Genomic DNA, 26,192 nt, shown 5'->3' with positions numbered 1-26,192 from the left:
GGGGGCAGGGGAGAAGATAGAGAGAGAGGGGGGAGGGGGGGGAGAGAGAGAGAGGGGCGATAGATGGAGAGAGAGAGAGAGAGAGAGAGAGAGAGAGAGAGAGAGAGAGAGAGAGAGAGAGAGAGAGAGAGAGAGAGGAGAGAGAGAGAGAGAGAGAGAGAGAGAGAGAGAGAGAGAGTGCAGAGTGCGGGAGCCTAATACAGCATAACAGATGCGTGAGCGGCTTGGCGTCTGAGACGCTGTACCTACATGTACTTACTATTCATTACTCCCTGTACCACATTATTACTTGGCAGAATCAATATCGGAAGAAGAGCAGAAAACTGCAAAAAGCTGCATTAGGCATTCAGCACGGCAGCCCTATGTAGCTGCAAATTGCTTTTAAGTGCAGACAAGTGTGTGTGTGTGTGAGAAAAGAGAGAGAGAGAGAGAGAGAGAGAGAGAGAGAGAGAGAGAGAGAGAGAGAGAGAGAGAGCAAGACAAAAGTGTGTGTACGCTCACATGTGTATGTATGAAAGAGAGAGCAAGGGGAAAAGAAAGAGAGCGAGAGTGTGTGTGTGTGTGTGTGTGTGTGTGTGTGTGTGTGTGTGTGTGTGTGCGTGCGTGCGTGGGCGTGCGTGTGTGTGTGCATGAGCAGTGAGGGTGTCTGAACACGTGAAAGGTACTGCCTCTCCCTCGCCTGATTCTTTTCCAGAACAGGGAGGCTGGAGTTTTCATTGTGATGCCGCCACCATGCAATCAAGGCTTTCTCAGCAGCACACACACACACCACACCACACACACACACACACACAGCGCCACATTGTCCTGCATATACTTACTTTTCCAGGGTCGTCTTTGGAGCGAGGCACTTTGAGAAAACACTTGTTCAAGGATAGGTGTGTCGTATGGAATTCTGCAGAGGGAGAGATAGAGAGAGAGAGAGAGAGAGAGAGAGAGAGAGAGAGAGAGAGAGAGAGAGAGAGGAGAGAGAGAGAGAGAGAGAGAGAGAGAGAGAGAGAGAGGGTAGAAAAAGATTTACAAATTTAACAATTAACAAAGGCCCAACATTCTATTGAGGCATGCAACCAATCTATAATTTCTGCAGGAAAATAAATTCTTGATACTCAACAATGCTATAGAGGGGCCACTGCACCACTCCCTTCTTATTATTTTTTGTATCTACTTTTTCTCCCCATTTTAAATTTTCTCCCATCCCCTCCCCTGTCTCGAATGTTGTTAGACCATGCCTCCCACTGGTCGGCTGCAATGTGGACGAAGCCTTGCATCACGTGTCCCCTCCGGTACACGAGGAGGCAGCCGTCGCATCTTTTCACCTGCACAGCGCGGTCTCTCAGTGGCGAGGAGTAACGCGTGGGAGGCTCACACTGCCCCCAATACTTCCTGATTCTGCTGTACAGGCGCACCAACCGACCTGTAGGAGTCGCTGTCCACAACGTCCGATCCCCACCCACCGGCTTTTCCCACCCCCTAATACTGCCAATTGTATTAGTATGAACGACCAGCCAAGCCGGAAGCAACGCAGAGAGCTGGGCTCGAACCCAGCATCTCCTGCGTTAGTGGCGAGAGCCTTGCCCACTGTGCCACTTAGCCGCCCAGCACCACTCCCTTCTTTATGTGCCATGTTGGTTCGGGAGGCTTCCTGGTATTCAGGGTTGCTGGTGTTGTGGATATCAAATCCCTACCCCGCCCATCCCCCATTGTCCACCATCCTGTGTCGTCCCCCTCCCCCCCCCCCCCACACCCATTTGACCTATCAAATGGGGCTCCCCCTCCCCGGTTTCACACTATAAAGGGCTCATCCCGACATCATTCAGCCTTCTCTACTTGGGTAATTTCAGCTGATCACCTGGGGCGGAAGCCTCAGCCATGTATCTAACTATCTTATATATATTCTATCTATCTGGCTAATAAACCTTATTAACCGGACCTCAGTTGACTGAGTACGTTCGTCATGATATTCACAATATCCTACACTGGTTCAATCCCTGCAATAACAGTGCCAATACCAGGGAGGTCCCAATCAAGCTTGTTTGCCCCCGGTCCCCATCCAAGTAGATTAATATTGAGTATTGGCCGATACCAAGTCATGACCCAATATTTGTATTTTAAGATAAGATAAGATAAGATATTCCTTTATTGATCCCCTTGGGGAAATTCAGGCATCATAGCAGCATGTGGGATGGGGGAGGGGGGGGCAGGTAGTAAAAACAACACAAGCAGTGTAAACAAATAAGTCAATATAATTTACTATCTAACTAACTGAAATATACAGTATTCACAGTGTCACATAAGGTGCAGTATGCATGAGGTAGTGTTATAATTTACTGTCTAACTAACTGAAGTATACAGAATTCACAGTATCACAGTATTCACATAAGGTGCAGTATTCACATAAGGTGCGCACATAAGGTATGCATAATGTAGTGTTATTGTCCTCCTTGGGTTCCTATTAGTTCTAGTTGGATGTCTGGCAGCAGTCCCTGCCCACTGTTGTGAAGCCTGATGGCCGCTGGTATGAAGGACTGTCCGAGGCGGTTAGTTGAGTGTCAGGGGGGGGTATGAGTCTGTGGCTGAACGTGCTTCTCATCTTGACTAGCTCGTCGTAGAGGGGGTGGGAGGGATTCTCCAGGATAGCAGCCAGCTTCCTTCTCATCCCTCTCTCTGCCATCACCTCTAGTCTGACCAGTTCGACTCCCACCACGGAGCTAGCCTTCCTCACCAGCTTGTTCAGTTTGTTGGTGCTCCTTGGTTTTACTGGTGTTGAGTTGGAGGTAGTTGCTGTCGCTCCACCCCACAAAGCTATAGCTATATAATACAGCTGTACACTTCAATCCAATGCAGGTAGAGCCTCCTCTGTGGGGACCGCTCTGCTTCGAGGCACAGCCTACCTGGATCCATTGTAACTTTTGAGCTTTTAACTCATTCAGAGCCACGCCCATATGACCAAATTAGGTCTAGCGTGCCAGCACTGAAGTCAATGGGAGGACGGGGATATTTGTGAACGCTTAAACTATATCTTAAATTATGGCAATGGGTCTAATACACCCGTCGCTTATCAATGACTTGCTTGCAGTCAACATGTATGAAACGGATTGTTTTTTCATTGGTATATTTCCGTTTTATACCGTTTTGAATATGAGTATAGTTTTGGAGATTTCTAGTAATTCCAGTGAAATCCGCGATAATAGCCCTTTAGTGGAATACACAAAACACGTTGTCATTTTTCTGCTTATGAATCGTTTTCAAATAAACGCTAGATTATCGATAGTATATTGTGTTATTATGCACGCTAGAGAAGCGAGCTGAAAAATCGATTATCCGTGCCTTGGTCAGCGCTAACGGCACGCACACACACACACGCACGCTCTGATGGCGGAGAAAGGAACATCTGATTAACCCAGGGGTCAGCAACCTTTTCCCCCTTCCCACAAAATAAAATGCTCAGGGAGCCGCACAACCTATTTACCCTTAAAATGAAGATAACACAGTGTATAACGTTTTATATATCCCCAAGCATACCCCACATTTAGCATAAAACGCCTGACAATTGCATACCCAAAGTAATTTGCGATTTATTATACTTTATACTTATAGCACACAGTTTGTTGTATTAATGGAATTATAAAGCAACAAAAAGAAAAAAATACTTTGTATTGCTGTTTTTACCTGTTATAACAAAGGAAAACCTCAAACTCTTATTAAGAGGAGAAAAAATACTGGCTGTGTAGACCTATTTTTTTATTAAACACAGAAGAGGAGACAAAACACTGGTGTCTGTAGACCGACTTTGAAATAAAACCCTGAACTATGCAGCTCTATTTGAGTCCTTCCCTTATTTGTGGAAAATCTATAAAATAAAAGGTACATTTTTCGTTGTTCGCAAATTTCGCACCACATATCAGGCATACAGGTAACCCTGCATCATTAGTCGTGAAAGCAAATTATTCTGTCCACGCTGAATTAAACCCTCTATTTTCCTCAGACTTTCCTTTTTTTGGATTTATCCATGGTTAGCTTACTGGGGGGTCGGAAACTCAAGATTAGCCACTTGCAGACTCGAGGGAGAGGCACGGGGTGTGACGTAGGTATATTTTAGTTGATGAAATATTTTTGTTGACTAAATATTTTAGTTGATGAAATATTTTTTCATTTCAGTGTCACAGTATGACATCGATCTCCAACATTAAAAAAAGAAGAAAAAAAAACATTGCCGCAGCTGATTGGCTAAAGAGCCGCATGCGGCTCCGGAGCCGCAGGTTGCCGACCCCTGGATTAACCCAAGACTGGTAAAATAGAGTCCTTACCTCACATCAGATGTTCTGCAAAAAGATTTATCCAATTCCTGATCACCATTCCAAATATTGATCGCGTTTATTGATCCAACGTTATAGTCCAAAACACATAATCGACGCTGCTCCCAGCCTCCCCAGTGAATGTGGTAACACGATACTGCTTGCCCGAGAAGGGAAACCCGGACCGGAGTTTTTTTCGGATGCACAGTCCCAGCCAATCCAATCCAATGATGTGCAATACCATCCGGGAGACGATAGGCGGCGGTATTTGCCCTTTGCAAGCTCAGAGCCATTCCCAATGATAACGTCAGGCTGGATGGATGAAACATTTTGGGATATAGCTAATAAAAGAAATAACGATTCAAACCTGACTATACTCGTGATTGGCACAGAACGCATGGCGAGTTAACCCGACTATACTCGTGGTTGGCACGGAATTAGTTAAACGTTAGCCATCATAAGATTGCGTTAACATTTTGGCTTCATCATCTCATAAGAAAACACATGGATTACTGTGTGTATGTGAGTGCATAGTGTAACCTCCCCTCTCACTGACTCAACGGAGGATACAGGCAGATGCCTAGCCTGCATCACAGATTTCCCTTAGCGGTTATTTTGAACAAAAAAGGATCAGAATTGGCTTAATATAGCCGATAAAGATCAGTTTAAAAAAGCTGTGATCGGCCCCGATACTGATCTTTGAGATGGGATGGGGACATCCCTACCCAATACTACTGAGTAGTGGTCGACCAATATGGGTTTTTCAATGGCGGATGCCAATACCGATTTTTAGAGAGCATGGCTGATGGCCAATATAATGCCTAGAATGGGTGCTCGTTGGAGCGGCATGCTATAGTTGGTAATAAATATGTCCAATGTCCAATGAATGAATGATGTTTAGCATGCATACAAATGTGTTGTTGTCTCTTGTGGCCTTTACAGGATGTGTGTGAATTACAAGTGGTTTCTTGCAGTTTGTCGTTTTCAATTATTTGGTTTCCAATACAAAAAAAACACTAGCGTTTACGCTAAGTTGTCCACAATTCGAAACCGAAACTCTGACTGTCCAACCAGAACTCTGCAAATCGCGTTGTGACTTCTCAAAACGCAACTGAGTAACACTAGCTGGTTATTGGAAATGAGAGGCGCGCTGGTGGGTTTGGCTTGTTCGTTCACTCCGCCTGCCATGCCATGTTTGTTTACCCCGTCTAGTAAGTACTATACCAGTTTATGTTTTGTTCGTGTACTCCCTACGTTGGTTTTTCCCTCTTCCAGCATTTTCTCAGAGGATTTCTTTTGTAGAGTTAAGTTTATGTTTTGTGCTTCAGTAAAGATCCTAAAGATCACTACCCGCCTTGTTCTGCCTGCTACCTCACTGCCTGTCTGCATATGGATCCTACCACCACCAACACCTACCATGACAGATATATATCAGGAAAAAGCGATGTATCGGTCAACCACTAATACTGAGGGCACACATAATGTTTACGTGCAACAACCTGCTCCAAGCACCGGTATAGACCATAGTTAACCTCTTAAGCCCTAGCCATATTTTTTGAAAATGTGCCTAAAAGTACATATACCCAAGTAAATGGAAGATTGCTCCACTTCTACAAGGCCATTTGCATATTCTCGGTATCTAGGGACATCTATGGACCTCAGGAAATGTATTCCCAGTGTCAGAAATATTGTGTCTATTACTATGCTTGAGTAAATTGTAATGAACCAAGGAGAATATCATTTATTTGTATTTTATTTCTTTCATCATTGACGGTGAACCACCATGCTAACATTGACCAGACGTGAACAATTCAGTGATACTAATCATTCAGCACCTTCTTGAGATCAAGTGTACTAAAAATCTAAGCAAATGAATAAAGGGCAGATGATTTACAAAGGGTTTTGTAGATACAGTACTGAATTTTGCCATCCGGACACATGCAATTTGAAATATGAATATAGAATATCAGGCCTATAAATTACCTTATTATGGCCAGGTCATACATCTATGGATCGGGCCAAATCTCCACATTCCAATGGCAGAGTTAAATCTGGATTTAGTACCACCAGGTAGGGCTGGGCGATATGACGATATTATATAAATATCGGGTACAGTTCATTAACGATACACTTTTTTAACGTATCGTGGATATCGTGATGTTTTGCCCAAGAGGATTGTGTCGCGTCAATCTGGTCCACCCCGTTCAAACTTTTGAACAACGCTGCTCCCACACACACACTACTGCATCAAAGTTAGTACTTATGATTAACAAAGGCATTCGTTTTGTGGCATTAACGTTATATAGTTACACGTTATATAGTTACACATCAGCGTATTTACCCAAACATAGCAACGTCCGATGACGACATAGATAGCAAGCGTTACTGTTCATATCTCAGTCCGTGCCGAGTTGTGCGTGCCCATTCTGCGGTCTGTTAATAAAGTTTTCAATCAGACAGATGTATGGAAAGGCTTTTATTATAACATTTGTTGCAGTAAAATCATTATGCCTCGTTGTCATGCTGCGGTGCGCTAGTAATCACTCGTCCGCCGCGGTGAGCTGTTGTTGTTGTCGTTGAGCTGAGCTGCTCTCGTTAAAATCAATGGAGGGCATTCAGGAATGTAAAAAAAGAATAGCGCTTGCCGATTGGTGCTAAGAACAGCAGGGCGGGTACAAGCGGTGTGACGTAATTGGCAGACTCGACTGTCAATCAAAATTATTCTGTTGCCGGCTGAATGATTGAATGAATGAAAACGTTATTAACGATTGCAGAATGGGTACAATACAGTACAGCTCAATACAACAACAGTGGACTGACTGGAGGATGAAGACCAGAAAAAGACTTTCGGCTTTTTTACATAAGAGTCCTCCATTTTCAATTCATCAAAACATTTAGAGACATACAAATATACAGTAGTTTCATAAAAATGCTAAAATCCTATTGATTGATTGATTGATTGATTTAAAACTTTATTAACATATTGCAGAATGGGTACAGTACAGCTCAATACATACAATTGTTAAGGGGATGCAGACCAGAGAAAGACTTTCGTCTTGTTTACATCAGGGTCCCCCATTTTCAATTCATCATATTTCATATCTAAATCATATAATATCTCATTGCTAAATATATGCAATATATAATCTAATAATCCAATAATCTAAATCTAATATATAATATAAAAATGCTAAATGCATGGGTATTTTATTTTGTCTTTAATGTTAGCTTGCAAACTCAAATACTGTCTTGGTAAGCCTCATAATGAATTGTTTGGGGAAAAAAAGAAAAAACATCGTGATGCGTATCGTGTATCGCCGAAAGGTCAGAAAATATCGTGATATCATATTTAGGCCATATCGCCCAGCCCTACCACCAGGCGCCCGTTACAGGGCAGCAAAGACTGTGAATGAAAACGACTGTATGTACAGTTAATTTTGTATAATGTCCATAGCTCCGCCATTTTTCACCAGATTGCGACGTGTTTTTTTCCTAGAAATTCACAGAAAGGAAAAGAAACAATATACGTTGTATTTTATGGCAATAACGTTCAGGTTTGTTCGACCCGTGAGATATAATCACAAAAATAACGTCAATACTTTTTTTCATTCACAGCTTTGACAGCAACTGGTGTGAGCTGGGTAGTGTAGATTTATGAAATTTCGACGTCCATCGAAAGCCCGGGGTCTCCTCTTTCTTACTGTAGGACTACAACGATTTCATGACGGCATCAGTTCCTCGCATCTAGGTCATCCGTTTTCCGATGCAAAGGGCGGAGATTTTTATAAACTCATATTTCGCTAATAACACTTAAAATCATGGGCAAACAAACAGTGCTAAAAATATACACTTTGACTGCTATTTTGATAGGGTTAGGGTCTTTACTCTTGGCTACATTTGAAAAAGAAACGCAAGATGAATTAATACGGACTGTATTGATCTATTTATGACGTGAAATTTATCTCAACCCGGTACCGGGCCGATCAGGCTTAAGGGGTTAATAGCTAACATACTGTGATACAACATAATCGTTGATTGCAATTAAAAATATTTTATATTGTGGTTGTAGCTGTCCTGTAAGAATAAACCATACATACTGTGTAGAGAGATGGAGAGAGAGAGAGAGAGAGAGAGAGAGAGAGAGAGAGAGAGAGAGAGAGAGAGAGAGAGAGAGAGAGAGAGAGAGAGAGAGAGAGAGAGAGAGAGAGAGAGAGAGAGAGAGATGGAGGTAGAGAGGCCCAGAGACAGAAGAGAGCAGGCTAACCTGATATGAACCTGTTCTCCCTCCAGGCTCCCTACCCTCATCTGCTACTGCTAATTAATACCACTGGGGATGACAGGAGAGGATAGGAGAGGAGAGGAGAGGACAGGAGGGGAGAGGAGTGGAGAGGAGAGGAGAGAGGAGAGGAGAGGAGAGAAGATGAGAGGGGGAGAAGGATAGGATAGGAGAGGACTGCTGATTTACTCTCTTACTGCTGCTCCTGGTTTTTTTTATCAAGTCTGATTTCTGATTTTTGTTTGGGTTCAGGAAAATGCACCAAAAATGTATCTGCACATACACACACACACACACACATATTATCTTACCAACACCTATGGTCGCAACATTTTTGGAATATTCAAAGGTGTAAACTTTCCATGGGGATTTATGGGAATATATGGGAACGAACAGGAATAAATGGAAATATAAGGGTACATTTCACAGTCTGTATTTACCATGTTATGCAGTTAGAAACATAAATCTTTTACCATATCATAAGCACTAAGCAGACATAATTGCAAATATAATTAAAACGATCATGAAAACAAGATAATCGAGATAAAATTATTATTGTGCCGCATGCTGTGTTGCTCTCCTTTTGTGTTGTACAGTAAATGCAGCACACCCTTCCTTCACAGCAGTGTGCTCTGTCCCTCCCCCAAGCCTAAATGGTAGATTCAGCTTGTGTTGAGAGGGAGGAGGGAGCCATGGCATGTTTCTCCAGTTATTTTGAAACATCTTTGGTAACTTAGGCCATGTCCAGACCGAAACGATTCTGATCTTTTATTCTTTTCTTTATCTTTTCATTTAAAAAAAGGTTTCCGTAAAAACGAAATTGTCTCGAGAAAATAAGTGTGTGCCACACATTTACAAAATAAATGTCTTTCCTGTTTTAGATGTCGCTCTTTTATTTTGAAAACCCCTGACCGGAAGTGTTATCATTGTTCTGTGCTGTGCATTTGAGCTAACATAACGTTAGTTTCCAAAGGAGTGGAGAGAGAGAGACCGCGGCTCAAACTACCTGTGTTGTATTAAAGTAATTGATTGATGTTTAACTTGTCCCTGTGTCCAGTCCTTTCGACTAGCAAACGTTGTATTTAACGTTACCTCAGGATACCACTGTCTATTGTATTTAGTTGGTTAGCTATTTAGCTAATGTTGATAGCATTGGATAGCATCAACGCTAACTGGCTGGCTACAGCTCAACACCAGCCATGGGAATACTATTTACTAAATTATGGAGGCTTTTTAATCATCAAGGTAAGAGGGGATTTGTCATGATCAACTGAAGAGGTATGCTATGGAGCAATATGTGCTTGGCTACTACTTGGGTTTTCAGAAAAAGGCCAGCTATGTGACGCTAATCTCTAGCTAGTATCGTGTATTGCATCACACACAGTCATCCCGATGAAGCTCAATAGCTTCTGTAACACGAACGCAACTACTCTGTACGATGCCATTGTTGTTGTGATGTGAGAGTTTGCACATGCGGGTTAAGGGAGAGGTGGGCTATCGCTCTCAACGGTTCAGGAAAAGACTAGTATCGCTTGTAAAGACATAAAATAGCGTCTTCAGGCTCCAAGAACGCAGTTCCGTGTGGATTAAAGGTGCATACGATCAAATACTTTGACTGATACGACCGAAATCGGTTTTGTCTTAGATGGCCTTATAGAAGAGGACAAAAAGGCAGCCTTTGGTTGAGAAGAAAGAGCAAACTAATTCAGTCGTCATCATTATGATGTTCTCAAATCAAAGTAATGGTGTTTAATCAATCAAAATAATCTTGATTATGATTTTTGTCATAATCGAGCAGCCCTAGTACAAAGTAATTATGGATGCAGTCAATCAAACCTTTTCAGTCCCAATACCAATATAGACACCTGGGCCCTCATTTATCAATGGTGCGTACGCACAGATATGTGTGTAAACCATGCGTACAATCATTTCTAAGACTTATCAAAATGAACGTGTGCTTGAGATTGTGCGTATATCTACGCACAGCTCAGACCGTGCGTACATGGCGCCAAGCGGTAACATAAGAAAACTGACTGACTGACAGACAGACAGACAGACAGACAGACAGACAGACAGACAGACAGACGGACGGTCGGAGGACAGACAGACAGACAGACAGACAGACAGACAGACAGACAGACAGACAGACAGACAGACAGACAGACAGACAGACAGACAGACAGACAGACAGACAGACAGACAGACAACCAGACCGATCGAGTGGTTGAATATGAGTCAGGGGTGGATACATACATTTTATATTGATGGACCCTCCCCCCGCACACCCCCCCCCCCCCTCTGACTGAGGCAGTTCACAGGAGCCATCTATAAGATGAAAGTTGTGTGTGGTGTGTGTGTGCTGGGGAGGGAGGATATTGTGGGTGTGTGCATCTTTGTGTTTGTCTGTGCCTGCTTGTGCATGCAGATATGTGTGTGTATGTGTCTGGGTCTATGTGTGAGTGTGTGTGAGTATATGCCTGAGGTATAAGTGTGTTTGTTTGACTGTGTACATACACAATGTGTGTGAGCATGTGTACGCAGGTCTACACCTTTGTGCCGGTCTGTGCCTATTTGTGTGTGCTTGTGTGCGTGTGTGTGCATGTATGCCTGTCTGTGCATACGAATGTATGCTTGCATTCATGTGAGTGCGTGTGCCTGTGTGTGTGTGTGTGTGTGTGTGTGTGTGTGTGTGTGTGTGTGTGTGTGTGTGTGTGTGTGTGTGTGTGCACATGTGTGTGTCTACTTGTGGAGGCGTGTGTGTGACTGTATCTGTAAACCTGTGTGTCTTTGTGCAAATGTCTCTTTGTGTGTGCAGCGATGTGTACGTGTGTGAGAGTGTATACTCACTGTATGTGTGTAAGAGTGTATACTCACTGTATGTGTACGTGTGTGAGAGTGTATACTCACTGTATGTGTGTGTGTGTGTGTGTGTGTGTGTGTGTGTGTGCATGTTAGCGATAGACACAAAGGCGTCTCAGGAGGAGACAGAGGGCTGCTGCTACCGTCCCTGTGGGCCTGGCAACGAGAGGCAATACAGTGAGAACTCTAACATGCTGCACATCTACCAGACAGACACACACTGCCGCAATGAAATCACTTCCAAATTGTCCCAAATTACAAAGTCGGGAAATGCCATTCATAGCCAACATACACCTCTCCCTTTATGTCTACAGGATATCCAGGCTAGAAGTGACATAAAGATTCAGTATAATGAAAATTGTGCTTTTCAATTTCATTGCATTTCTTTATTTAATTATGTCAAATTGCCCAAAATGTTACACGTTGTTGCTGTGAATATAACGACTAAAGCTCTTTTGATCTCTATCCCAATGGATGTCAACAAAATCAAGTAATTTCAGATCTGCTTCCTTGAAGATATTGCATAATATACTCAGGTTGCTGTGATCGGTCCATCAGTCACATCTAGCTGAGTGGTTGGTGGTCAACAACTGTGTCCTTAACGATCAAGCATCTATAGTGTCTAGTGAACAGAAGGCCACCATGCTCACTTGATCATGCATCACTTCATTACTGGACTGGAACTCTGGACCTTATGATACTCACTCTGGTGATTGGCTCACGCTTAGGCTCCCCAGAGTTTGCACTGAATGAAGAACATCAGCTTTTAGCTTCTGTGCCCCAACACGTGTAATGTTTTGCAAAGAATTTTAAAAATCAATACTTTATTATCCATGTGTCAGTTTATTAAAGTTATAATAGCCAACCATTTCGCTTGTTGTTTAATTGATTGACTTTTCTGTTTCTATAGTGTTTGTATTATGTACTGTACCTCTCAACATCATTGTAAATGAGAGCTTGCTCTCAATGATCTTTCAAAATTAAATAAAGATTGATTGATTGAATGCATGAATGGATGAACCATGCTTAACTCATTGAACGCCAAAAACGAGTATACTCGTTTTTCAAAGCCAACCGTTCGCCTCCAAAAACGTAAATACTGTTTTTTTTTTATTATTATCTTTTTATTATTATTATTATTATTCTAAACAGTCCGCCGGACCTTCTTGTGTGAGCTCTGTGTGAATTGGAATTTAAATGACGATCGAATATCGCCTACCTTTTGAACTGGGCTAGTTTACTGTGGGGAAGGGGGTTGCTCACTCACTTCTGGACGCCAGAGTCGTAGCCACTAGCCTGCGGACTGTCTATGCAATGGCGAGTAAACTATTGGAGATTATTATGAAGAGGACAAAATGATCACACTTATGGATGATAAGGTGCGTTTTCACCAGACTACATTGGACTCAGCACTGATAAATCCTAAAAATATTATAGTCAAACCGGCCGAGCATGTAACAGTGGTTCTCTATAGTGGAGAACGGCCCTAAAAATCTGAAGCTGAACAAATTAACCGACATTAACATTCCACAATACGCTTTTTATGACTGGATCGTACTGGATCTTTAAGATTGACAACCCATGTCTGAGGTCAGCGAGAGGTCACAGTGGTCTACTTCCTGTTCCAAGTGGTGTCTGATCCAGCAGTGAAACAACATGACAGATCCTGTCTGAGGTCAACAGGAGGACGAGAGGAGGGAGGGAAGGAGGAAGGGAGGAAAGAAGGAGGTCCCTGTTTATTGGCTACGTTCCAACAGCCTCCTTTCCTGTTCTCGTACACTTGGCCACATGCGGTCCCAAATGCACCATTGCGGAACGTAGAGATGGGAAAATATATTGAAATTGTATATATATTTGTGATACAAAAATATATGGTGGGGCAGAAAAACATATGGCGATATCAGCGACGTTTCATTCTGCCCTCGCACAGTATCATAAATTAGATGACTCGTCAATCACTTCTACAAGAAGAATGAGCTAGCAAAGCAGTTTTGTTAACATTTATTCAGTTTGGGAATAATTCATACGAGTACATACTAGCTACAGTAGCATATTTGCTACAAAGTCAGAGACAGACTTTGGCTCAGCAACCAAATAGAATTACAACGGCACAAGTGGGCAGTACAAAATAAAGTTTTTTCATCATCTCTATTATTGATATTTCCCTGCATTTACTTACTGTAATCAAAAGTCACCTATAAACATGAGTTTAACAAGTTGAGACAAGTCAATATAGAGTGAGGCACTGTTCAATGACGTTGTTGTTCGGCCAAGGTATAAATGATGATTCCCCCAATCCATCGGGGGAAAAGCATCATGTAGACAAGAGCAACATCTCTAAAACTCTCTCAATCCTCACCCTGTGACCCCCAGCTCATGAAAACATAATACCTCTATTGTCTACTGAGACCCACCAGTCTCAGGAGGACCCGGCCCACACGGCGGGTGCAGACGTTGGAGGAAGCTAGGGGCTACACAGTGCAAGTTCATTCCATCTTCAGTGTAATTGTTGCATTCCGGTGCCTTGTGCAAGCGTCTCTAAGCCTATTATTAGACGTATACATGTGGAGTGCTATAGCCCTGGTTGGATAGCGAGGGGAATATGGCGCTGGATGGATGCCAAGTCCTCAAGGAGATAGCGAGGGAAAATGCCTTGCTTTTAATTAAGAATTTAATACTGAGACTGCTATTAGTGATTACTATGGAATTAAAAGCTCTCGCAGTGTTACACGTGCAAGTATAATTAATAGTGTGTGTGTGTGTGTGTGTGTGTGTGTGTGTGTGTGTGTGTGTGTGTGTGTGTGTGTGTGTGTGTGTGTGTGTGTGTGTGTGTGTGTGTGTGTGTGTGTGTGTGTGTGTGTGTGTATGTTTACGGAGCTACATAGACTATCAAAGAATTACACCTGGCTGCAGCTGTAGGGTGCTATTTACCATGTTGAATGTTGGCATTGATGTTTACTATATGGCATCAAAAGGAATTGTTTCCATAGATCAAAAGGCTAGGTTCATAACCGGTATCAAGGTTTTCGGCTTGTGCATAGGTACCGTATTGGTCCAAATACAAGACAACCCTGATTATAAGACCTTTTTGAAGACAAATGTTTGGACTTTTTTGAAGACCAAATCTTTTATATAGAAAATAGATTTATTTGAAAATAATGATAATAGAAAACAATATTTTTTATTCAATGTAGGCTGTTATTTTTAAAAAAAATTGTAAAATCTACAAAAAAAAATTTGTACATTTTAAAATAAAAGAAATTAAATACAATTATTGAATAAAACAATAGGCTTATAGTCTTATATTCGGCACAATACGGAATATTTTTTTTTCAAATGATCATGGAGTAGAACACAGGATAGTTAAACAGTATGGCATAGGCATAGTGATATACTGTATTGTTCATTATAATTTCTAAAAATAATTGATTGAAAATCAAATCAAAAATCAAATCAAAACAGAACTAATATTAACATCAACATTTGCAACAATACCCATCCTTGTGTGTGTGTGTGTGTGTGTGTAGGTGTGTGTGTGTGTGTGTGTGTGTGTGTGTGTGTGTGTGTGTGTGTGTGTGTGTGTGTGTGTGTGCGTGCGTGCGTGTGTGTTTGTATGCATGCCAAAATATGTTTTGACCTTGTGACCTGTGTGGCTCCGCACACATAGGCAGACTCACCCAATCACTCATATTTCACTCACACACACATCTGGTGCGCAGACTTGGGCGGACTTGACATGCTAGCCGGGGATGCTGGGATGCATGTAACAGCTCTGCATGTTGCCAGGGAGATAGAGGATAAACACACGGCCAGGGAGGTGAGACCAGCTCAATAAAACATGCGTCTGGGCTGCAGCATCTTCTCAGACACCAGGGCCCTATTCCTCGTACCTGGTTCAACTAAGTCGATCAAAAGTCACATTATCCAGATTCAATTGACGGGATGTTTGAATCCGGGCTTTCCCTGTTCCTCGAACGCTGATTCAGTCTCGTTAATTCGAACCAGACTTGATACTCAGGATAATTGCGCGCGGCCGCCTCACCTGAAAAGACAGCAGGTGTCGATCGCAGAAATCCTGATTTTCTAACGGCATTGATTGATTGATTGATTGAAAACTTTATTAACAGATTGCAGAATGGGTACAATACAGTAAGGCTCAATAGCCTCACCGACAAGTTAAATGCATAATCTATAGGCAAATTTTAAGTCCCTCATTACCCCAATCAATCAGATTATATTTCTTTAAATGTGCCTGTTGGGGGGCAGGTGGCGCACGGAGATTACGTTCGTCACCAACACCGGGAGACACTAGGATTCGCCTGTTCGAATCCAGCTCCCGGCGTTGCTATCAGCTTGGCTGTCCTCTCACGCTGATACAATTGGCTGTATCAGGGGGTGGGAAGCTGAAGGGTGGGTCCTGGGCGTTGTGTACAGCGACCCCTACAGTTCGGTCGGGGCGCCTGCTCAGCGAGGGTTGGATCTGAGGAGAGATAGTGTGGCCTCCCACACGCTACACTCTCCCCGGTGAGAACCTGCACGGCCAGGTTGGCCTGCCCCAGGCTGCACATGCGTCGGAGGAAAGCATGTGACAGTCTCCGGTCTCCCGGACCAACAGTAGGGGAAAGTACGCAACAACCAGGAAGGGTGGGATGGGAGAAAAATCGGGAAAAAGGAGGGGAAGAAAGATAAATAAAAAGAAAAAAAAAAGTGCCTGTTGGCAGTAGGCTTAATGGAATGAATAATCTAATGAGATGTTTCTAGCGAAAATAATTAGTTAAACTCTTTCAGAATAAGTAGATACAAACAAGCCCAAAGATATCTAATTGATACGAATTAATAGATATTTATGAGGATATCTGTACTGTATGCGCTCGGCTTAGGTATCATGTACTTTATATATAAATACATGGTTCCCAAAGTTTTCAAGGCGTGACCCCCGAAATAACGTGTCAGAGAGGCTTGGAGGGAGGCTATACAGATTCACTATTAATCAGGTTTTAATCTGTATGCATCCATACATGCATTTAATTGATTAACCTTTGGTTTATACCAGTGACACCTCATGTTCATCATCAGATAACACTAACTAGTGCTTGAACAGATAGATGCATTTTCTCAAATTCATTAATGTCAACGGCTCATTTAATTTCTCAAATCCGTCAAACAGCGCATCTCATCAGACATTTTAATCCCAGTTACAATATCACAATAACATGTGAGTGACAGTGATACAATTAAACAATCCACAGATTCAGATTCCTCGTAATTCATAATCCACAGTCCATAAAGACGCTTCAATTTATGGTTGAATGAAACACAATCCGGGCGCTCCGTTAAGCAAATACATCCACAGCAGAGAATATGAAACTAATCAGAGCCAAACGCCCGATAGGTTTCATTCATTAAAAATATCCCCGCGGGATTCACATTTGCAATGCGCCGTTATTAAAATAACCACTTGTGCGTCGCAACGCGCCAGCGCCATATCCGTATAGCTATGACGTGCTGATGATTTAGTATCAGCATTTTAGGTCTATTATTTTACATTTCAAAAGCCCCCTCTAGGAAAACGAAGCACAAAAACATAATTCAGAATGGTATAATGCAGATCTACACTGTGATAATTATTTCAGGAAGCGAGCTGGCATTTCTTTGCGAGGGTGTGGCCATGGTTCATCCAGCTAACTGAACTAAACCTGCTCCGGACCAGGTTAAAACTTTTCGATATGTTGCCATAGCGACTTAGAAAATCCGACGTTGGGGAACGGAAATGTCTGGCTTAAGTCAAGCTATGCTGAAAATTATCCGGCTAACTCAGTTAGCCAGGTACGAGGAACAGGGCCCAGGAATCACAGTCCATCCTATGTTGTTGACGTTTCATGTTTATGTCTCTGTTCCTCATACTGGTTATCACTGGGAGAGACACAGACACACACACAAACGGAAACATGTGTATGTGTACTTGCATGATACAAAGACACACAGATACACACACAGACACACGTACCTATTAATTAGACACTTGCATGCACAGACGTGCGCACACAAACACACACACACACACGCATGGCTGCAAACACACACACATACACACACACTCTGTCTCTCTCTCTCTCTCTCTCTCTCTCTCTCTCTCTCTCTCTCTCTCTCTCTTTCACACACACATGCACAGGCAAGCACACCATTTTAGATTTTTTTTATCTGTCTCAGAGTTAAAATCTCACCAACCACACAATACTAATCATAATTAGCAGTGGTTTGTGTTTTGTCCCTGTGAGACTGAAGCTTAGCAGCCTCTGTGCCCCTGCAGTCACACAATAACAGCACACAGCCAGACACAATATAACATATTGTCATAGGGGTGGGATGATACATCGATCCAGATCGATATATCGATCTATTATCAATAATCAAATAGGATCGATGCAACGTAAAAAGATCGATTCATATTGCGATACTCTTATTTTGAAAATCCGGCGACGGCGACGTCATATCCGCCCCGCGCCCAGTATTGTGAAACTCCATGTAGCTCTGTACAGCAGAGCAGCGCTAGGGAGCGTCTATTTTGCGGCCCGATATAAGTCTGTGCAGTTTTTCCCCCGCAACGGGTCAAATGCATCTAACATGCTTTGCATCGTCGCCATTCTTTTATGCCCACGTCGCGTGGGCAGACCTAAATTAACGTTACATTCGCTGCTTAAGCTAACTAAGCTAAGATAGAGAGAAACGGAGAGGAGAGGGGAAGGAGGAGGGGCAGGGGCATTCTGTCTCTGTGTGTGTGTGAAGTCAAGAGTATTATTATATTGATATTATTTACTGAGGATGGACAGATAATGTTGATATTTAAACATGAATACATAATAAATGTATTCATGATCATCATGCAACATAAAACAATTCTAGGAATGGTTTGGGAGAGGAAGGGGTTTTAGCTTGCGTGTTGTGAGTTCCAAAACATTTTACTTAAAGTTTAAAGCTCAATATATAAAAACGTGGCACTTTACAGTGAACAGGAGGTCTATTTGTATTAAAAACAATCGATTGTTTTTCATTTAAATGTCTGGAAGAGCTCAAAATTTTCTAAATGTGACTGATTGCGCCGCCCCCTATCTCCCTGTCTCCGGCTGTCCCTGAGCAACGACCGGAGTGTTAAATGTCCCTTGACTAAGACGGGGAGGACGTGACCCTCTTTGCGCCGCCCCTGTGCCTCAAATAGATTGCTATCAGCTCTATCTTTAATCTTTCAAAATGTTCAGTTGCTATCGCTATTAGCTCTATCTTTAATTTTTCAAAATGTACAGTTGCTATTGCATGCACTCATCTGTGTTCCACTACACACATGAGTGCATGCTTACCAACTGTCCGTCTGCAACACTACTATCACCAACATCTAAGAAGGGAGATCCCCCCTTGAATGGCCCTTCTAAGGTTTCTCTCCTCCACACTGCCTGTGGAGCTTTTTTCCCTATTGTTAGGTTTTAGTGAGTTTTTCCTTACCTTCGCGTGGGGTATGTCTGGGAGTGCTTGCATTCTTTCATTTATTTGCATCCATCTAAAAATGTTTGCACCTTATGGTGTTCTTGTTCTGTTCTTGACTTATTGTTATGTTTTCTTCTTGACTTGTTTAAAGAAGATCTGTACGGCCCATGGGGACATTAACGTGTGTTGTCGGGCCCTATAAATAAATTTGATTTGATTTGAAATTTGATTTGATTTGATTGTGTTAAATGGGCACATAATATCGTCTCATATCGATCGCAGGCACCTGAATCGAATCGTATCGTATCGTGGCAGACTTTGTGATATCGGCAAATATTGTATCGTTGTCCAAAGAATCGATATCGTATCGTATCGTGATGAAACTGGTGATTCCCACCCCTATTGTCATATAATATATTAATGCCTAAAGTCAACAGCTTGTATAAACAAACCACGGCACTCACCAGGACCCCGTTCCCCGTACGTGGCTAACTGAGTTAGCCGGATAATCTTCAGGATAACTTGACATGTCAAGCTTTTCGGTTCCACGAAGCAGGCTTGTCTAAATCACTATGGCAACTAGGGATGGGTATCGTTAGGATTTTATCGATACTACTACTCTTATCGATACTGCTTAACGGTTCGGTGCTTTATCGATACTCTTATTGGTTCTTTTTTATTATTTTGCACAAAAAAAACGATTTTGGGACTTTCTATTTTATTTAGAAAGTTCTTAAATCAGAATGTCCCACCCAATACCCAGCTGTTAAAAACGGTTCAATACTCCATTTTATTAGTAGAGGCTGTGACACTCGTTCACCCTATCTTCTGTCATCCTTCCTCTAGCTGCTAGGGTGAAGGGACTTTGGGCTTGGCTGGGACCTGTGGTGGTAGAGGGAGGAGGGGTGGGCTGGGACATGGTGGCTGCAGCCTCAGCCTGAAGATCTATAAAAAGTTGTCATCTTTCAAATATATTAGCTAAGCAATTATATTTAATTTATTAGCCTATTCGTAATCATTTGTTATTAGCCTAGCTAACTCCGTATCTTGGCTTACCTGCAGTGGACGTGGATGGAGATGGAACACTGCGAGCAAAGCAGTCGAAAACGGCGCATTTCTGCAGACTAATATGTTATGTTTTGACAACAGATGTTTTGAAAAATTGCTTGTATTGCCACTAGGGCTGTCAGTTTATCGCGTTAATTAGATAAATGTATTACACAGCAAATTATCGCGTTATGAAAATTAACTAAAAAAAAATAAAAAATAATAATAATTTTTTTGATCCACTTTTTCTCCCATTTTCTATATTTTCTCCCATCCCAATTTCGTATCATCCAATTCAACCCTCCCCTGTCACGAACGCTGTTTCTTGCCTCCCACAAGCCGGCTGCAATGTGGACTAAGTCATACATAGCACAAGTCCCCTCCGGTACTTGAGGTAACAGCAGTCGCATCTTTTCACCTGCGCAGCTCGATCTCTCAGTGGCGAGGAGTAACGCGTGGGAGGCTCACGCTGCCCCCGACACTTCCTGTTTCTACTGCGCAGGCGCACCAACCGACCTGTAGGAGTCACTGTCCACAACGCCCGATCCCCACCCATCAGTTTCCCACCCCCTAATACGGCCAATGTGTATTAGTACGGACGACCAGCTAAACTGAAAGCAATGTGGAGCGCTGGGATCGAACAGGCGAGCCCAGCGTCTCTGCATTCGTGGCGAGCGCCTTGCCCACTACGCCACGTAGCCGCCTTAATAATAATAATAATTATAATATTTTTTTTTATCTCATTCATTCCATAATAATGTAGAATACACATTTACAGATTTTTTTTAATATGGTCCATTTGCATGTTCTTGGTATCTGATTCTAGGGACATCTATGGATCTCAGGGAATGTATTCCCAAAGTCAGAAATACTGTGTAGGTGGGTGGGTGGGAGGGGGTGTTTGGACATTTAGTATTACAGTTTCGAATTGCAGCCTCCCGTAGGTGCTCTTTGATCCCATTATACCATTCTGAATAATGTTTTCGCGAGATGATTTCCAGAATGTATTGATTTCATAGAATGTGTGAAATAGGCCCATAATTAAAAACAATTAAAAATACATTAAACTGGTAAAAGAAATGCTTTTGAAATGTAAAATAATAGACCTAAAATGCTGATAATAAATCATATTCAGCCTATGGATTTCCTACTGCACCACACCTGTTTGAGCTGCGGGATGAGGTGCGCTTGTTTCTGATGGAGAATGCATCCCAGCTCGCTGCCCACCTCCGATGCCGACTGGATATCAATTGAGGGGGAATACGCACAGCTATCCGCCATTTGGATCTACCTACCTATTAGAAAAAACATTATCTGCACTGACTTATATAAAAAATAAGTACAGATCACGTCTGAATGAATGTGGAGGATGATCTCCGAGTCGCTGTCTCATAAATGAAACCCAGAATGGACTTGTTGTGCTTCAAACATATGCCCATCCATCTCATTAGGTGAGTTGAACATTAGTCTTCTAAATTAAATGCGCTATATTTTAATTGTATGGTTGTTTGATTATTGTGTTATTTTGTGTAGTTATTGTGCATGTTAAAAGCCTCCAATGCATATGTGTGCGTGTGAACGTTTGCATGTTTCAACCACCTCCTATAATAGTGGGGGCTCTCTGACACCATTATTTCGGGGGGTCGCAGCCTGAAAACTTTGGGAACGATGTATTTATATATTACATTATACCTAAGCGCATACCGTACAGATATTCTCATAAGTATCTATTAATTCGTATAAATTCTTTGGGCTTGTTTGTATCTACTTATTCTGAAAGAGTTGAAATAATTATTTTCGCTAGCAAGATCTCATTCGATTATTCACTCCATTAAGTATCTCGAGTATCTCCCCCTAACTCACAGCCCCCCCCTTCCTTACTTCGCCCCTCCTCCTCCTGATTACCCCCCCCCCCCCCCCCTCTAATTCACCCTAGCCTCCTCCAACCCTGAACCCTGGGCCATTTTACCCAGAATTCCCCTCTCTCCCCTATAAAGAGCCACGTCTGAGTGGACTCTGGAGCTCACCTGGGGACACACCAGCTGGTGTCCCTGTTGGGTCATTCAGCTATATACTCTTGATAATGAACCTGTGTTAACCAAGTCTATCTTTTATACCTACACTCGTTGATCGGGGTTAAATTCCCTCACAGGGTACAACTCTAGCAGCTGAGTAACAATGTTCTCTCTACCCCCGATTTCCTGTCACTCACTTTCCTATCCAATAAAGCAGAAATTCAAGTGTACCGATGTGAACCAGTCCCCCCTGTCATTCTGATTCGTCTGATCACTGCAATCTGGTTTCTTGGTAATCAGGAAATACCGGGAATAGACCCCTCTAAGTCTTCATCGACTCCTACAGAAGGACAATGGAAATCACCTGTTTGAATATCTGCTGATAGAGCTGGCACTGCTTTTGTGTCTGACAGGACAGTAGGATTCACCCCTGAGAACTGGGAGCAGTGGAAATTACATCGCATGCGCACATCTCAGTGTTTTGTCTAGCCCTTCTGGCATATGGCATTTCTGCTGCCATATTGTGTAAATGTTACAATTGGGGTATGGAGGACTCAGACGCAGGACGCAGTTGAAGGTTTCAATGGTGTTTACTTACAATACAAAATAAATAAACTTACATTGTGATCATAACATCGAACAACAAAGTGGTGTCAACGGTAGACATGTAACATAAGACAACGGACCAGCAAACAACATAGGAGAGAGCAAACAGACCTAGAAACGATATGACAACATGAGAAAAAACTAGGCTGAAGACATACAAGAGACGCCTTAGAGGGAAAAAGACTAACAACAAAGACAAATACTAAACAGAGAACATAATATAAGACTTGACCTAGACAAGATAAACATAATACATGAAAATACTAACTAACAGGGGAACATGCATGTGAGAGCGAGAGAGAGGAGAGAGAGAGTGGGGGAGAGAGAGAGAGAGAGAGAGAGAGAGAGAGAGAGAGAGAGAGAGAGAGAGAGAGAGAGAGAGAGCAAGAGACAACACAGAGACAAGGATAACATATAAATGACAAGGGAAGAGGCAGATCAGGAGAGAACAGTCCATGGCCTGGCAGGAGGGGCAGAATGTTACAGTAAAAGTCTGATAGCGACCGGGCCTCTAGCTGAGGTAGGCTGGCTATGAACTTGTCGTAACAGACGTTGGTGCCTGCCGTCGTGGGCTGGTCTGGGACCCATGACACACTACAGTACAAATGCACCATTGTCAAGGGTGGTATTGCCAATGCCATGCCTACAAGGAGAGTCTAGAGTGAAAATTACATCACATGAGCTGCCGAAGTTCTGAGCTCGATCGGCCATCAATGCAAGTTGAGGACCTGGTTGAGGCCAGTTGACCGAGAGACAGACACCGCGGGCGTGGCCTGTACGAGAACCGCGTAGGGTTGACTGAGCAAACGCCCCAGTGGGCCGCAAAGTGAATCTGCAAAGTGGGCAGCCCTGCCACAGCTCAGACGTTGTGACCTCAGCGGCATTTTGCAACTGAACTACGTCGGTGCTCTTTATGTGAAAGTGTATGTTTGCCTGCACAAGGGTATTGTGGTAAGCTGCTTTTGAAGTGTTTTGGGTTGGAATATTCTCTTTCCAAATTTCTTTGGAATTTGTCTTTTTTCTCTTTATTAGAAAAAAGCTTAGATTGGGACAGCCAAATGTATGAGAGTGGAGCTAGTCATTAACCCTCTAAAGCTAAGTGTAAATGCTAGAAATGGTCACGTGCAGGGAACAAAATAAGTACCCGCCAACCGCCAATGGCGGGCAGATTTAAGGTTTGGCGAGTAACAATGAGAGGTCTGCCCGCCACCTGGCGTGTAACAAAATAGTTCATATCGATACTCTTATTTTGAAAATCCGTGGCGGGTCTCATTTCCACCCCAAGTGCAGCTCCAGTCATAATATCTATGGCTCCGGCAGCTAACAACGCTTGGTTCATATCGATACTCTTATTTTGAAAAACCCTGTGGCAACTCCGCGAGTCATATCCGCCCAGTCCGTGCTTCTGCTGGCATTAAGCAGAGCAGGGCTACACAGCAGTGCGCCTATTTTGCGACCCGAAATAAGTCTGTGGTGTTTTTTTTCTCACAACGGGTCAAATGCATCTAACATGCTTTGCATTGTCGCCATTCCTTTATGCCCACATCGCCCGAAATGAACGTTACGCTAGTGTAAGCTAACAAGCTAATCCTGATCAGCGGCAGAGCCATAGAGAACAGCAGACAGTGTGGACTGGGGAAAGGGAAATGGGGGGGGTGGGGGGCACTCTCCCTTTCTCTGTGTGTGGGCGTGCGTTTGGAAAGACGATGAAGTCACTAGTCAGGACTCAGGACAAGAGTATATTATAGTAAACTGAGGATTACTGAGGATGGACAGATAATGTTGATATTCAAATATAAAAAAGTTTCGAGAGGAGTGGAAGTTTGAAGACAGACTAGACTACAATATGATGCGGGGTGGTGAGTTGAAACAGTGTGTGTGTGTGTGTGTGTGTGTCACGACCCCACTTCTATGTTTCAATAAATTATTTGCATTTAAAACTATTAACACTGACTCATTCCTTCAGTCCACTCAAAATTATGCTAATATTCCTTATGTTGTTTATGATATTAATTGAAAATAGCATATGAGAGTTAGGGCTGTCTTAAATGCTTCGAAGCTTTGAACGTTCGATTCGATGGCACAAGCTTCGAACATTAAAAAAAAATCGAAGTTTAAAAAAAAAAAAAATCATTTTTTTTTTTTTTACTTCGATGTGTGTGTGTGTGTGTGTGTGTGTGTGTGTGTGTGTGTGTGTGTGTGTGTGTGTGTGTGTGTGTGTGTGTGTGTGTGTGTGTGTGTGTGTGTGTGAACTACCCATCCCAGTTAGGACAGCCGAATCCCGTCCAATCTTTCGCCGTCGACTAAAGACTCACTTCTTCAACCATTATCTGAAATGATAAAAAAAAAAAAAAAAATCTAACCGTGACAAACCTTACTGTCATGCACTTGTCCTAATAAACTAACCTACACTGTAACACGCAACACTTTGATGAACATTGTTACTCAGCTGATAGAGTTGTACCCTTCTTGCTGTCTTGTCGTACAGAACTTGTAAGTCGCTTTGGATAAAAGCATCAGCTAAATGACTAAATGTAAGTGTGTGTGTGTGTGTGTGTGTGTGTGTGTGTGTGTGTGTGTGTGTGTGTGTGTGTGTGTGTGTGTGTGTGTGTGTGTAGGTGTGTGTGTAGGTGTGTGTGTGTGTGTGTGTGTGTGTGCGCGCACCTTGTAGAATTCCACACATAAGAAAGAAAGATACTGGGATGAATAAACAAAATAGGAAATAAAATGTAGAAATGCATGCAATACATAAATAAATATGAATCTCCATATATGAAATATAACATTTAGATAAGGTGCTACTGAGATGTTTTGGTGAGTTCTTTGTTTTTTTGTGGAAGTTGCCCTTCTTAAAAATGCATGAACATTCACTGATAATTGGTCTGTAGTGGAGTCTACAAGGTCTACATTGCCGGACCATGTAGAATCCGGACCTTGTAGACTGACATAATTCTGTGCATAGTTTAGTCTACACAGGCGCCATATTTCAAATAATCAAAATCTTACTTCATTCATCTTAAACATTCTTGATTTGGGGGATTGGTAGTTCCCATGAAATCTGAAGTTGTTCAAACGACAACAGCGATCCACCTTGAATTAAATCACACAGCCGAGTGAAACCTTGTTGGATGCGTCAGTCACGAAAGGGGCTACTTAATTAATTAATCCAACCCACTTTATTTATAGAGCACATTTAAAAACAACGTTTACGAAAGTCCCACAACATAAGATAAAAAAAAAAATTAATTTTTTTTCGAAGCTTCGAATTAAAATCGAAGCTCGGCCCCGAAGCTTCGATTGCCAAAAAAAGCTTCGAAGGTCAGCCCTAATGAGAGTATTATATAGTAATAATAACACATGGCGATATACTAAAAAGCTATTTATAATTTTTGGCTGGTAAAAAATCTGCCTGGCTGGTAGTTTTTAAAATCTACCAGCCAAATCTACCGAGACTGTCTTTCAACAGTAAGCGCTGGAACTTACTCATCGTTTGAAGTGCTCATGAACAAAATTTGTTGTGTAAATCCCTTTCACTGTGTGGTGATTTACCGCCCTCCTGGCAGGAATCGTTTATTCCTAGCGGAGTTTGGTGATTTCTTAGCGTGCATCATTCAC

At 42.5% G+C, this 26,192-nt stretch overlaps 1 pseudogene across 1 annotated transcript in view; it reads right to left on the bottom strand.

The window, feature by feature from the left end:
* LOC311244488 (forkhead box protein J3-like) overlaps positions 1 to 26,192 on the bottom strand; it is a 182,091-nt pseudogene that overhangs the window by 113,234 nt on the left and 42,665 nt on the right. Inside the window, exon 2 of the transcript XR_014621001.1 lies at positions 822 to 895. The product of XR_014621001.1 is annotated as a forkhead box protein J3-like (transcript). The remainder of the gene's footprint in view (positions 1 to 821; positions 896 to 26,192) is intronic.

This window comes from Notolepis coatsorum, assembly GCF_963971535.1.
Source record: "Notolepis coatsorum genome assembly, chromosome: 17".
NCBI lineage: Eukaryota > Metazoa > Chordata > Actinopteri > Aulopiformes > Paralepididae > Notolepis > Notolepis coatsorum.
This window is presented reverse-complemented; position numbering and strand designations above follow the sequence as displayed.